Genomic DNA, 12465 nt, shown 5'->3' with positions numbered 1-12465 from the left:
GTGTTTCTCTGTGTATCCCTGGCTGACCTGGAACTTCCTCTGTAGCTCAGACTGGCCTCAAACTCAAAAATCCACTACCTCTATCTCTCAATTGCTGGGATTTAAGGCAAGGGCCACTACTTCCTGGCAACCCTAAAACTCTTACATATCAAAAATAAAACCTTAAAATTTAATTTAAAAATTCTCAAACACATACACACACACACACACACACACACACACACACACACACACACACACACACACAGACACATAAACACCAGGCATGGTGGAACACACCTTTTATCCTAGCCCTTGGGAGGCAGAGGATGACAGATTTCTTAGTTTGAGGCCAGCCTGGTCTACAGAGTGAATTCCAGGACAGCCAGGGCTATACAGAGAAACTCTGTATCGAAAAAAAAAAAAATCCAAAAACAAGTGAACAAAAAACTTAACCCAAACCAAAAAAAAAAAAAAAAAAAAAAAACAAAAAAAAAAAAAAAAAAAAAACCAAAAACAAACAAACAAACAAAAAACCACCCCCCCAAAATACTAAAAAACAAAAATCATAAAAAAAAACTTTAAAGCCTAAAAAAAACCCAAACCCTGAAGAACCCTAATATCCTAAAAAAAAAAGAAAAAAAAAAAAAGAAAAAACAGAAAAAAACACTACAAATACACTAAAATACTGAAAACCAAAAACACCTCTAAAACACTCTTCTTAATACCCTAGAAAACTCTTAAGAAGAACACTAAAATTCTAAAAAATTAAGAATATAAAAGAATGTAAAAATGACCCCAAAAGTGGGCTTATTCTTGTTTTTTTGTTTTTTTGAGTTTTTGGAGACTGGATTTCCTGTATCTGTGGCTGTTCTGGAGCTCTGTCTGTAGACCAGGCTGGCCATTAACTCAAAAATCCTCCTACCTCTGCCTCCTAATTGCTGGAATTAAAGGCATGGTCCACCATTGCCTGGTAACCCAAAAACAATTAATTCCCCAATATAAAACTCTAATTGTTTTTTCAATGAAGAACAAAAACAAAAAACCCTAAGAAATACAGTAACATCCAAAAAAAAAAAAAGAAGAAATAAAGTAAAGCCTAAATTAAACCTCAAAACCCTAAAATACACTAAAATCCTTAAAAAACCAAGAAAAACACTAAAAAATACACTAGAAGCCTGAAAAACAAACAAACAAAACAAAAAACAAAAACAACAACAAAAAACTTCTAAAACACTCTTCTAAACACTTTACAAACCTTTTGAAAAACCCATAGAAATCTAAAAAAAAAAAAAGGTACATAAGAAGCCAAAATGTCCCTAAAACATGTCCTTCCTTCCTTTATTCCTTCCTTTCTTCCTTTTTCTTCCTTCCTTCCTTTTTTCCTTCCTTTCTTCCTTCCTTCATTTCTTCCTCCCTCTCCCTCCCTCCCTTCCTTCCTTCCTTCCTTCCTTCCTTCCTTCCTTCCTTCCTTCCTTCCTTCCTTCCTCCCTTCCTGTCTCTCTCTCTCTTTGTCTGTCTGTCTGTCTGTCTGTCTGTCTGTCTGTCTGTCTGTCTGTCTTTCTTTCTTTCTTTCTTTCTTTCTTTCTTTCTTTCTTTCTTTCTTTCTTTCTTTCTTTCTTTCTTTCTGTCTTTCTTCTTTTCTTTTTTTTTTTTTTCTTTTTTTTTTAAGTTTTGGAGACTGGTTTTCTATGTTTATCCCTGGCTGTCCAGGAGATCCCTCTGTAGAACAGGCTGGCCTTGATCTAAAAAAAATCCCCTACATTTTCCTCCCAAGTGCTGGGTTTAAAAGCATGGGCCACAATTGCCTGGCAACTCTAAAACTATTAAATACTAAAATTAAAAACCCTCAAATTGTAAATAATTATTCAAGAACAACAACAACAAAATAACCTAAGAAAAACAATAAAATTCAAAAAAAAACCAAAAACAAAAAAAAAAACAAAAAAACTAATACACTAGAAGCCTCAAAAAAAAAAAATATAGAGTTTAAAACACTCCTCTAAAAACACTAGAAACACTTAAAAAAAAAACTAAAAATCTTTAAAAAACACAGATGAAGCCAAAAATGTCGCTAAATTTCTTTCTTTCTTTCTTTCTTTCTTTCTTTCTTTCTTTCTTTCTTTCTTTCTTTCTTTCTTTCTTTCTTTCTTTCTTTCTTTCTTTTTTCTTTTTCTTTCTTTCTCTTTCTTTGTTTCTTTCTTTTTTCTTTCTTTCTTTCTTTCTTTCTTTCTTTCTTTCTTTCTTTCTTTCTTTCTTTCTTTCTTTCTTGTTTGTTTTGTTTGTTTGTTTTTTGTTTGTTTGTTTTTTTTTTTCTTTTTGAGTTTTGGAGACTGGGTTTCTCTGTGTAACCCTGGCTGTCCTGGAGAATATGCTGACTTGAACTCTTAAATTTACCTACTTCTGCCTCCCAAGTGTAGGATTAAAGGCAAGGTCACCACTGCCTGCCAACACTAAAACTCTTAAACGCAAAAAATATAACTCCAAAATTAAAAAAAAAAACAAAAACTCAAGAAAACAAACAAACAAACAAACAACAACAACAAAAAAAAATAGAAACAGTAAAACGCTAAATATACCGCAAAGCCTAATAACTGAAAATCACTAAAATACCAGACCAGGTAGCACTCTGAACCCAAAGGGAGAGGCTCCTCAGTGTCCCTCCTCATTCAGAATGCTTGGATGGTTGCACTGCTACCTCAAGCAGAACTGCAAAGTGAGGCAGCTCAGGACTGGCCTCTACAGGCTCGAGAACAGCCTCTCTCCAGGCTCGGGACTGGCCCGGGCAGGCATGAGGACAGCCTCTCTCCAGGCTCGGGACTGGCCCGGGCAGGCATGAGGACAGCCTCTCTCCAGGCTCGGGACTGGCCTGTGCAGGCGCAAGGACACTCACTGTCCAGGCTCAGGACTGGCCCGTGCAGGCGCAAGGACACTCACTGTCCAGGCTCGGGACTGGCAGGCATGAGGACAGCTGCTCTCCAGCTCGCAACTGGCCCGTGCAGGCATGAGGACAGCAGTTCTAGAACTTTGCTTCATTCCTGAGGCCAACGGTCACTCTAGTTCTGTGCTCTTGGCCTTCAGGACGCGTTCACAGTACTCGGGAGAGAGTGCCGCTCTCAAAGGTTGCTGCTTAAGCATTGTTTGCCACGAGTCACCATTGGCAAGTACATGCACTGCCCCTTTCATGGGCAGTGGCCCATTTCATGTTTCTTGAACAATTTCCTTCACGATTAAATGGCCAGACGTGTGGAGAGAGGGCAGGAAGCCTCAGCCCGGACTTTACCCTCTGACCAGGGACCGGTTTCCCAGCCTCCACGGCCTGGGACCCCCTTCAGTGTCCCCCAAAGGAATAATAATACCGTACCCCAATTGGGGAATCTCTTGCAGGGTTCCCAGCCTCCACGTCCTGGGACCCCCTTCACTGTCCCCCAACCGGATGGTAACACCTTACCCCAACAAGGGAAGCACTTGACCAGCAGAGACCCGAGGGACTTTGATCATCCGGGGCTCCTTAGACGGACTCGGTACAAGTTCAGGAGCCCAAATCCCTATGAAGACCAGAGATTCAAAAAAACTGATGCTCACGTGACAGAAAAGCTACAGAAACTCAAAGCTCTTGTCAAGGCTTCAGCCAAGAAGAGGATCCCGGACCCTTTGAGGAACCTGAAAGAGAACAAAAAATGGACAGTTACAATTCCTCTGAGGGTTCCTGAGGGCACGAGTCACCCACTGACCAGGGATACCAGACCATCTGTTTTACAGCCTGCCACCAGAAAAAGAGTAGCCTCCTCTTCTGTGCCCATCCCTGGGAAGGTGACAAGAAGCCAGTCTATGTCCACTGTGTTTGAAGAACCTATGGATTTTGACCAGTTGGGTGATAGAGTGCCTGCAGCATCTTCCACAAACGGGGCTGGAGATGCCAGTCACAAGTTTAAAGAAGATCACACAGTGCCTGGGCCGTCTTCTGCTGGACAACATGGACAGGTAATCTCCCCACATATTCAAGGTTCCCCACACCCTTCCGTATCTAGCCAAGGAGATCCGGGAACTTCCACTTCTCCCCAAGATGCTCAGGGACTGTCCCTATCCACCCAACATGCTCGGGGACTGTCCCTATCCACCCAACATGCTCAGGGACTGTCCCTATCCACCCAAGATGTTCTCGAACTAACCAGATATTTCCAAGAGTCTATGGGGCATTCCACATCTGCCCAGGCATCCCAAAGACTTCCCACTTGTGCTGAAAGGAAAATCATACATGCCTCCTCTTCCAGAAGGAGTTCCAAAAGGTTATCCCCTACCCTACATAACTCTAATCTTTCCAATTCTCCTCCAAAGCATGTTGGACAAGACTCCTCTGGTCAAGGGGACCTACAACAGGCCCCATCAGACAAGGAGGGATCCAAACCTCCTTCTCCCAAAGGTAACATCACTGATTTCTCTTTTGTCTCAAATGTATCGACTTCCACTTCCTCTCCCCAGGAGAGTTCAACATGTTTGACAGCTGCCAAAGCAGGGCATAAAGCTAAGTCCTCTCACAAAGACAGCCAAAGATGTTCCCCTTCTCCCCCAAAGTGCCCCATGCAATCTGCTTCTAGTAAAGTGAGTTTGAGACCTGACCCTGCTGACCAAGAGGATTTCAGAACTTCCCCTTTAAACCAAGAGGGCTTTCAAAGTCCTCTACCATTAAAAAATGGGCTCAGATCATCTCTTACAGTCCAAAGGGAAAGAAATGCAATCATGATTCCAAAAGTGAGCCTCACACCGCTCATACCTGCCCAAGCAGAGACAAAAATTTCCACACCTATACCAGGAGCTCAAGGACCTTTGCCATCCTTAGAAGGGGCTCTTGAGAGTTCCACACATAGGCTATATGTGATAGAAACTCCCGAGTCCTCCAAAGGGACTCTTGTGCCTTCTGCACATACACAAAGTGAACTAGAACCATCAGCATCTTCCCCAGGGGTTCTGAGACCTTCTCCATCTGTTAGGTGGCCACTAGGATTATCTCCCTCTATGGAAGAGCATCAAAGACATGTTCTTAAATCTGATCTCCCACAGAAAGGAAGATTAAATCATTCTCCTGCTATGAAAAGTGACCCTGAACATTCTCATTCTAGCAGAGGATTGAAAGATGCTCTCTCTAAACAACGGGTCTCCAGAAAGTCCCGATCTGATCAAGAATTATTCAAATATCCCCTACCAGCCAAAAGGGTCCTCCTGACTTGTCATCAGGTCCCAAACAGCCAAGATTCTGCCAAAATGCTCCCAGGGAGCCAAACAAGCTCCATATTTGTACAGTGTGCTGAGACCATACAACCCTCCATGCAGCCCTTGGTGACACTGGGACATTGTGTATCTGTAGGAGAGGCTGTAAAGGATTCCCCATATACATCAAAGATGCTACGATTTCCAAAACCTGTACAGGATTGTCTGAGTACTACCCTATCACATAAAGGGTTTGTAGGACAGGCTACATCTACAAAAGGAGTTCTAGCCACAGTCCCATCTTTAGAAATGACTCGTGGATGTGACACATCTACAAAAGATGTTCTAGGACAGATTCCATCTGTACAGAAGGTTCTGGATCCAATCCTATGTGAGCAAGGTGCTGTGGGAGGTGATTTGCACACACAAGAGTCTGTAGCATCCTGCACGGCTAAAGAAGGGAATTCCTTGGATTCTACCTGTGCACAAGAATCCATAGGACCTCCCCAAACTTCACAGGAGACTATGAGAACTTCCCTATCTCCTCAAGAGGATCAGCCATCTTCCCCATCTACACAAGATGCTATAGACTCTTATCCACCTGGACAAAGGGCCGTTGGTCCTTCTCCATGCCCACAAATGTCTCCAGAATATCTTCCAAATGCCCATAAGGCTCTAGGTTCTACTTCATCTTCAAAAGGGCCCTTGGAACCTGTTTTGCCTATCAAGCTGGCTACGACAACTGATACTTCTATACAGAAGGTGTTATCCCTTTCTCAGGCTGAAGAAAATTTTCTTGGAACTTCCACTAGTACACAAGGAGGTCTAGAAATTTCCCTACCTGCTCAAGAGGCTCTTATACCTCTCACATATGTCCATGATGCTCTAGGAGAGGCCACATCTACACAGGTATCTCTAGGACATTCCCCTCACTCTGAAGCCACGGGCAAGAATTGCACGGGTACACAAGACACATTAATACCTTCCCCATCTGTGCAGATGGTCATAGGATCTACCATATCTGAACAGGGTGCTTTACAATTATCTCCATCTACCCAAGAGTGTTCCTTTCACATGCCTTCTCTGATGGGAAGTAGTAGACCTTCTCCCTCTACCCATGTTTTCCCCAAGCATCCGGTTTCTACTAAAAACAGGTTGAGTGTTGATCCTTCTGATAAAGGAGACTCCAGAACTTCTGATGAAAGGGGACTTGCATCATCTCCTGCTGCCAAAGAAACATCAATCGCTACAACGACTCCTCAGGTGAGTCCCACCCATTCTGTATCTGTCCAAAATGCCTTGAAACATCCCACAGATGACCAAGGGACTGTGGAAACTTGCCAGTTGGACAAAGGGTATGGTGGACATTCCATATTTCCCCAAAAGGCTCAAGGGCTTTCTCTGTCTAACCAAAAGGCTCTGGTCTGTTCACGATCTGGCCCAGAGCTCCAGGGAATTTCTTTATCTCTCTCAAATGATCCAGAACATTTTGCCCATGCTCAAGGTGATTGGTCCGTTGGCCAATCAGACTTCAGAACGACACAACCTCTTTTATATTACCAAGGGTCTAAGGGAAAGTCCACATGTAAAAAAAATCATCTAGAAGTTGTGCCTTTAGCCCAAACATATCAAAAATCTTCCATGTCTTCTAAAGCATCTAAAAAACCTTCTGCCTCCAACATTCTTGTTGTGGGACAGTTACCATCTGCCCTAGGATCTGCTAGATCGTTAACATCTAAGCATGAGCATCTAGAAACTTTACCAGCTGTGCAAAGGTCTTTAGGATGTTTAGCATTTTCCCCAGGAACTCTGGGTGTCCAGAGAACAACAGAACATTTGCCACCTGGCCAAGGTGTTCAGAAAACTTTTCCATCTTCAACAAGGTGTTCAGGATATTCACTCCACCTTCCGGGAGATCTGGATCATTCTTCATCAGCACAAGGAGTTTCCAGACATGCACCCCCAACTCAGGGGCCTCTGGAATCTTCTTCATGCTCACCTGAGTTTGCAGGACCTTTGATGTCCTTGCAAAGGCCTCTGGATCTTTCCACAACTACCCAGAGTACTGATGCTACTTCACCAAGTACTCAAGGGACTTTAGCACCTTTGTTATCTCTCCCAAGTAAAACAAGAGCCTGCCAACGTACTCAAAGATTGCTAGGAGCTTTTCCACCTAGACCAGGAGCTCTGGCAATTTCCCCGTCAGCCATTGTGGCTCCTGGACCCTTACCAGTGGCTCCAGAGCCTGTGAGCCTTTCTCTGTCATCTCAGGAGACTCCATCCAATTTGCCCCACATTCATGGAGTTCTAGATTTATCTCAGTCTGGCTCAGTGTCCCCCCTAAATGTCATGCCACTCACTCAATGGCAACATGGAACTCCTTCCTCCTCAGAAGGAAGTGTAGCACCTTTGTATTCTGTTCAAGGGGCTGTGGGACAATCTCTCTCTGCACAACAGACTCCAGAACTCTCCACATCCACACAGGGAACTCTCAGACATTCTTTTTCTGTTCTGGGTGATAGGCCACCTTCCTCACCTTCTAAGGTGTCTAAAGGACCATTGCGATCTGTGGATGTGGATATGGGGACATATTCAGATTCTCAGAGATCTCCAGGACATTTGAAAAATGTCTCAGGTTTTCCAAGCCATATGCTGCCTGGCCCAGATCCTGTGGGAATTTCCTTACCTACTCTTGCTACTGAGTCTTTGTTATCTTCCTCATCTTGCCAAGGGCTTCAAGGGTCTTTGCAATCCACCAAGGATGGTGGAAAAAACTCACTTACTGCAGCAAATGCTCAGAAACATGATCAATTTACTTCACAGACCTTAGAACTTTTGATAACTACCCAAGGACCACTGCCCACTTACACACCTTCTAAACAGACTCTGCATTCTTCACCATCTAAACTAGGGGATTTCCAATTGCAAAGGTCTCTTGAAATGTCATCACTGGCACAAGGGACCCTAGGTTCTTTGGTATCCTCCCAAAAGGAAGGTACAAAATACAAATCAGAAAAAGACATTGTGAGACAGTCTATATCACTACAGGGGACTGTAGAACCATCATGTCATAAGACAGGAGCTTTAGGATCTACTCAATATGCTGATAGGGTGCCTCAAATATTTCCATCAAATCAAGGAGCTGAGATACATTCTCTGTGTCCTACAGGGGCTATGGGGCTGCCCACATCTGAAACTGGGGCTCTAGAAAATTCGCCATCTAAACCAGGACCTGTGAAATTTTTCAGTTCTTTTCAAAAGGCTTCTACAATTTCTCTATCTATGCAAGATACCCGGCAACATCCACCATCTGTAACAGAGGCTGTGATATCTTCTCCATCTACCCAGGGAACTAAGAAAACATTGTTATCTACCCAAGGGACTGTGAAACTTTCAATATCTGCACCTCCTCACACTACAACAGGAACACTAACAATTGTGACATGTAAGCAAGGGCCTTTAGAAAATTCTGAACCTGTCCAGGGGACTGAAGGTTCTTCTACAACTACCTCAGGGAAACTAGAGCATTCAGCATCTTTCCAAAAGAAGCTAGAGCACTCTTCACACATGGTAGAATCTCTGGATAACTTGCCATCTGTCCAAGAGACTACAACAGATCCTTTGCCTCTTATAGGGTCTATGGGACCTCCCAAATCTGAAACTAAGACAACAGAAAATTTTCCATCTGAAAAAAGATCTTCTGAATCCACCAGGAAAAGTAAAAAAAACATTGCTATTTTCCCAAGGGACTGTGGGATGTTCCTCATCTGCACCACATGCTCAGAAACCTCCTCACACTACAACAGGAACACTAACAATTGTGACATGTAAGCAAGGGCCTTTAGAACATTCTGGACCTGTCCAGGGGACTGAAGGTTCTTCTACAACTACCTCAGGGAAACTAGAGCATTCAGCATCTTTCCAAAAGAAGCTAGAGCACTCATCACACATGGTAGAATCTCTGGATAACTTGCCATCTGTCCAAGGGACTACAACAGATCCTTTGCCTCTTATAGGGTCTATGGGACCTCCCAAATCTGAATCTAAGACAACAGAAAAATTTCCATCTGAACAAAGATCTTCTAAATCCACCAGGAAAACTAAAAAAGCATTGTTATATTCCCAAGGGACTGTGGAACCTTCATCATCTGTACTATGTGCTCAGAAACTTCCCCAAACTACATCAGGCACTCTAACAACTGTGAGATGTAAGCAAGCACCTCTTGAACATTCTATACCTGTCCAGGAAACTGTTGGTACTTTGCCATCTTTCCCAGGGTTTCTAGAACATTTACCATCTTACCAACAGAAGCCAGGGGACTGGTCATATACAGTAGAATCTCAGTATACCTCACCATCTCTCCAAGTCACTAAAGGCCCTTTGCAACATACCTCAAGTCATACAGGACATTCACAACCTGACCAACGATCTCAGGTGTCTTCTTTAGAAGTTTCAAGTGATCTAGCACATTTGCTATCTACCAAACTTAGCATATCTGTTGAGGCATCTCTAGACCTTTCACCATATACTCAACAGTCTATGCAGCAGTCAACATCTTCCCAGGAGATTCTGGGATCATCGGAGTCTGCCCAGTGTGCTCATCAACATTTTTCTTCGGTGTCAGGTTCCTTGGGAATGTCGTCATGGGTACCAAGGACACCAGAAACATTGCCACATGTACCAAAGGCTCATGGCCATTGCACACTAACACAAGCAAGTCAAGCTCCTCCACCGTTTTTACAAAAAGCTGTTGCAACATCCCTGTATCCACAATCAAATCTTGAACTGAATGGATCAGCACAAATTGCTCCATTACTCTCACCATCGACTCAGTTGCATGGACAAGTTTCCCTTAATGCAGAAGACAGTTTGGGAGAGCTCATAGCTGGCCAGGGAGTTGAAGAACTTTTGCTGTTAACTTCTCAACGGCAAAAGAAAAACTGTACAGTGACAAAGGGAACTTTGCCTGTTCAAAGTTCATTATCATCCACCCAAAGAAATCTAGAACCTTTGGCAGATTCCACAGGGATTCTAGCATTGGGACAATGTAAACACACAGAGACTACCTCGGGCCCTTTGCCTCTAGTGAGGGAGAATACAGAATCTTCTACATCTGCTTTGCCTACTCTAGGACCTTTGCCACTATCACCTCGAGAACCTGGTAGACATTCATCTTTTACTCAAGAAGGTGCAGAAACTTTCCCTTCTGTTCCCGGGAACCTAGCACATTTACCATCAGCCCAGGGGCCTCTGACACTTTCCATCTCAGCCCAGGCAATGATCCATATCTTGGGATCTGCTGAAGGGGCTCTACTGCATTCATCTCCTTCCCCAGCAGTTTCAGAAACAAATACATACTCTACATCTACCCGAGGGACATCAGACATTCCCAGAAGTGCTGGACAGCATCTGGATCTTACTACATCACTACAGGTGTCACCATCATCTTTGAGATCTGAGCAAGGAACTCTGGGACCTTGCTTATCTGAAGGGACCAAATCTAAGAAAAAAACTGTAGGGTTTTCTGCATCTGCTCATGGTACTAGGGGGCATTCCTTATCTGCACAACCACAGTAGGAAAGCCCATGTCTGCAAAGCAGACTGTGGGAACTTTGCCTCCCACTGCAGGAACGTTGGGGTCTACCCAAATCCCTCCGGTGGTCTCAGAGTCTTTGTCATCTGATCAGAAGCCTCTGGGAATTTCTTTATCTTCACCAGGAACTCTAGGCTCTTCATCTTCCATAGAGGCTTCTGGACATTCCCTTTCTGACCAAGGGTCTCTAAAGCTGTCCACAACTAAACAATGGACTGTACAAACTGTACCATCTTCTCCAAAGTCTGTGCAACATCCAACTTATTGCCAGAAAGGTATGAGATATTCTCCCCTTTCTGAACCTTCTGGACAAAGATCTTCAGCGTCCTCAAGGTACATTGGGCCGTTACTACCTTGCCAGAAATCTCAAAAATCCATTTCATATTCACCAGCAGATGTAACACACTCACCATCTGTACTAGGTTCTCAGGAGCATCCTCTATCTAGTAAAGACTCTCAAGGATATGAGCTAACCTCTCAAAATTTTAAGGACCTTTGCACAGCTGCAGAGGGGACTTTGCCTGTGCAAAGTTCTTTGTCATCCACCCAAAGGAATCTAGAACCTTTGGCAGATTCCACAGGGATTCTAGCATTGGGACAATGTAAACACACAGAGACTACCTCGGGCCCTTTGCCTCTAGTGAGGGAGAATACAGAATCTTCTACATCTGCTTTGCCTACTCTAGGACCTTTGCCACCATCACCTCGAGAACCTGGTAGACATTCATCTTTTATTCAAGAAGGTGCAGAAACTTTCCCTTCTGGTCCCGGGAACCTAGCACATTTACCATCAGCCCAGGGGCCTCTGACACTTTCCATCTCAGCCCAGGCAATGATCCATATCTTGGGATCTGCTGAAGGGGCTCTACTGCATTCACCTCCTTCCCCAGCAGTTTCAGAAACAAATACATACTCTACATCTACCCGAGGGACATCAGACATTCCCAGAAGTGCTGGACAGCATCTGGATCTTACTACATCACTACAGGTGTCACCATCATCTTTGAGATCTGAGCAAGGAACTCTGGGACCTTGCTTATCTGAAGGGACCAAATCTAAGAAAAAAACTGTAGGGTTTTCTGCATCTGCTCATGGTACTAGGGGGCATTCCTCATCTGCACAAGCCACAGTAGGAAAGCCCATGTCTGCAAAGCAGACTGTGGGAACTTTGCCTCCCACTGCAGGAACGTTGGGGTCTACCCAAATCCCTCCGGTGGTCTCAGAGTCTTTGTCATCTGATCAGAAGCCTCTGGGAATTTCTTTATCTTCACCAGGAACTCTAGGCTCTTCATCTTCCATAGAGGCTTCTGGACATTCCCTTTCTGACCAAGGGTCTCTAAAGCTGTCCACAACTAAACAATGGACTGTACAAACTGTGCCATCTTCTCCAAAGTCTGTGCAACATCCAAGTTATTGCCAGAAATGTATGAGATTTTCTCCCCTTTCTGAACCTTCTGGACAAAGATCTTCAGCGTCCTCAAGGTACATTGGGCCGTTACTACCTTGCCAGAAATCTCAAAAATCCATTTCATATTCACCAGCAGATGTAACACACTCACCATCTGTACTAGGTTCTCAGGAGCATCCTCTATCTAGTAAAGACTCTCAAGGATATGTGCTAACCTCTCAAAATTGTAAGGACCTTTGCACAGCTGAAGACGGGACTTTGCCTGTGCAACGTTCT

Source organism: Mus musculus, chromosome Y (genome assembly GCF_000001635.26).
Source record: "Mus musculus strain C57BL/6J chromosome Y, GRCm38.p6 C57BL/6J".
In the NCBI taxonomy this organism is placed as follows: Eukaryota; Metazoa; Chordata; class Mammalia; order Rodentia; family Muridae; genus Mus; species Mus musculus.
This window is presented reverse-complemented; position numbering follows the sequence as displayed.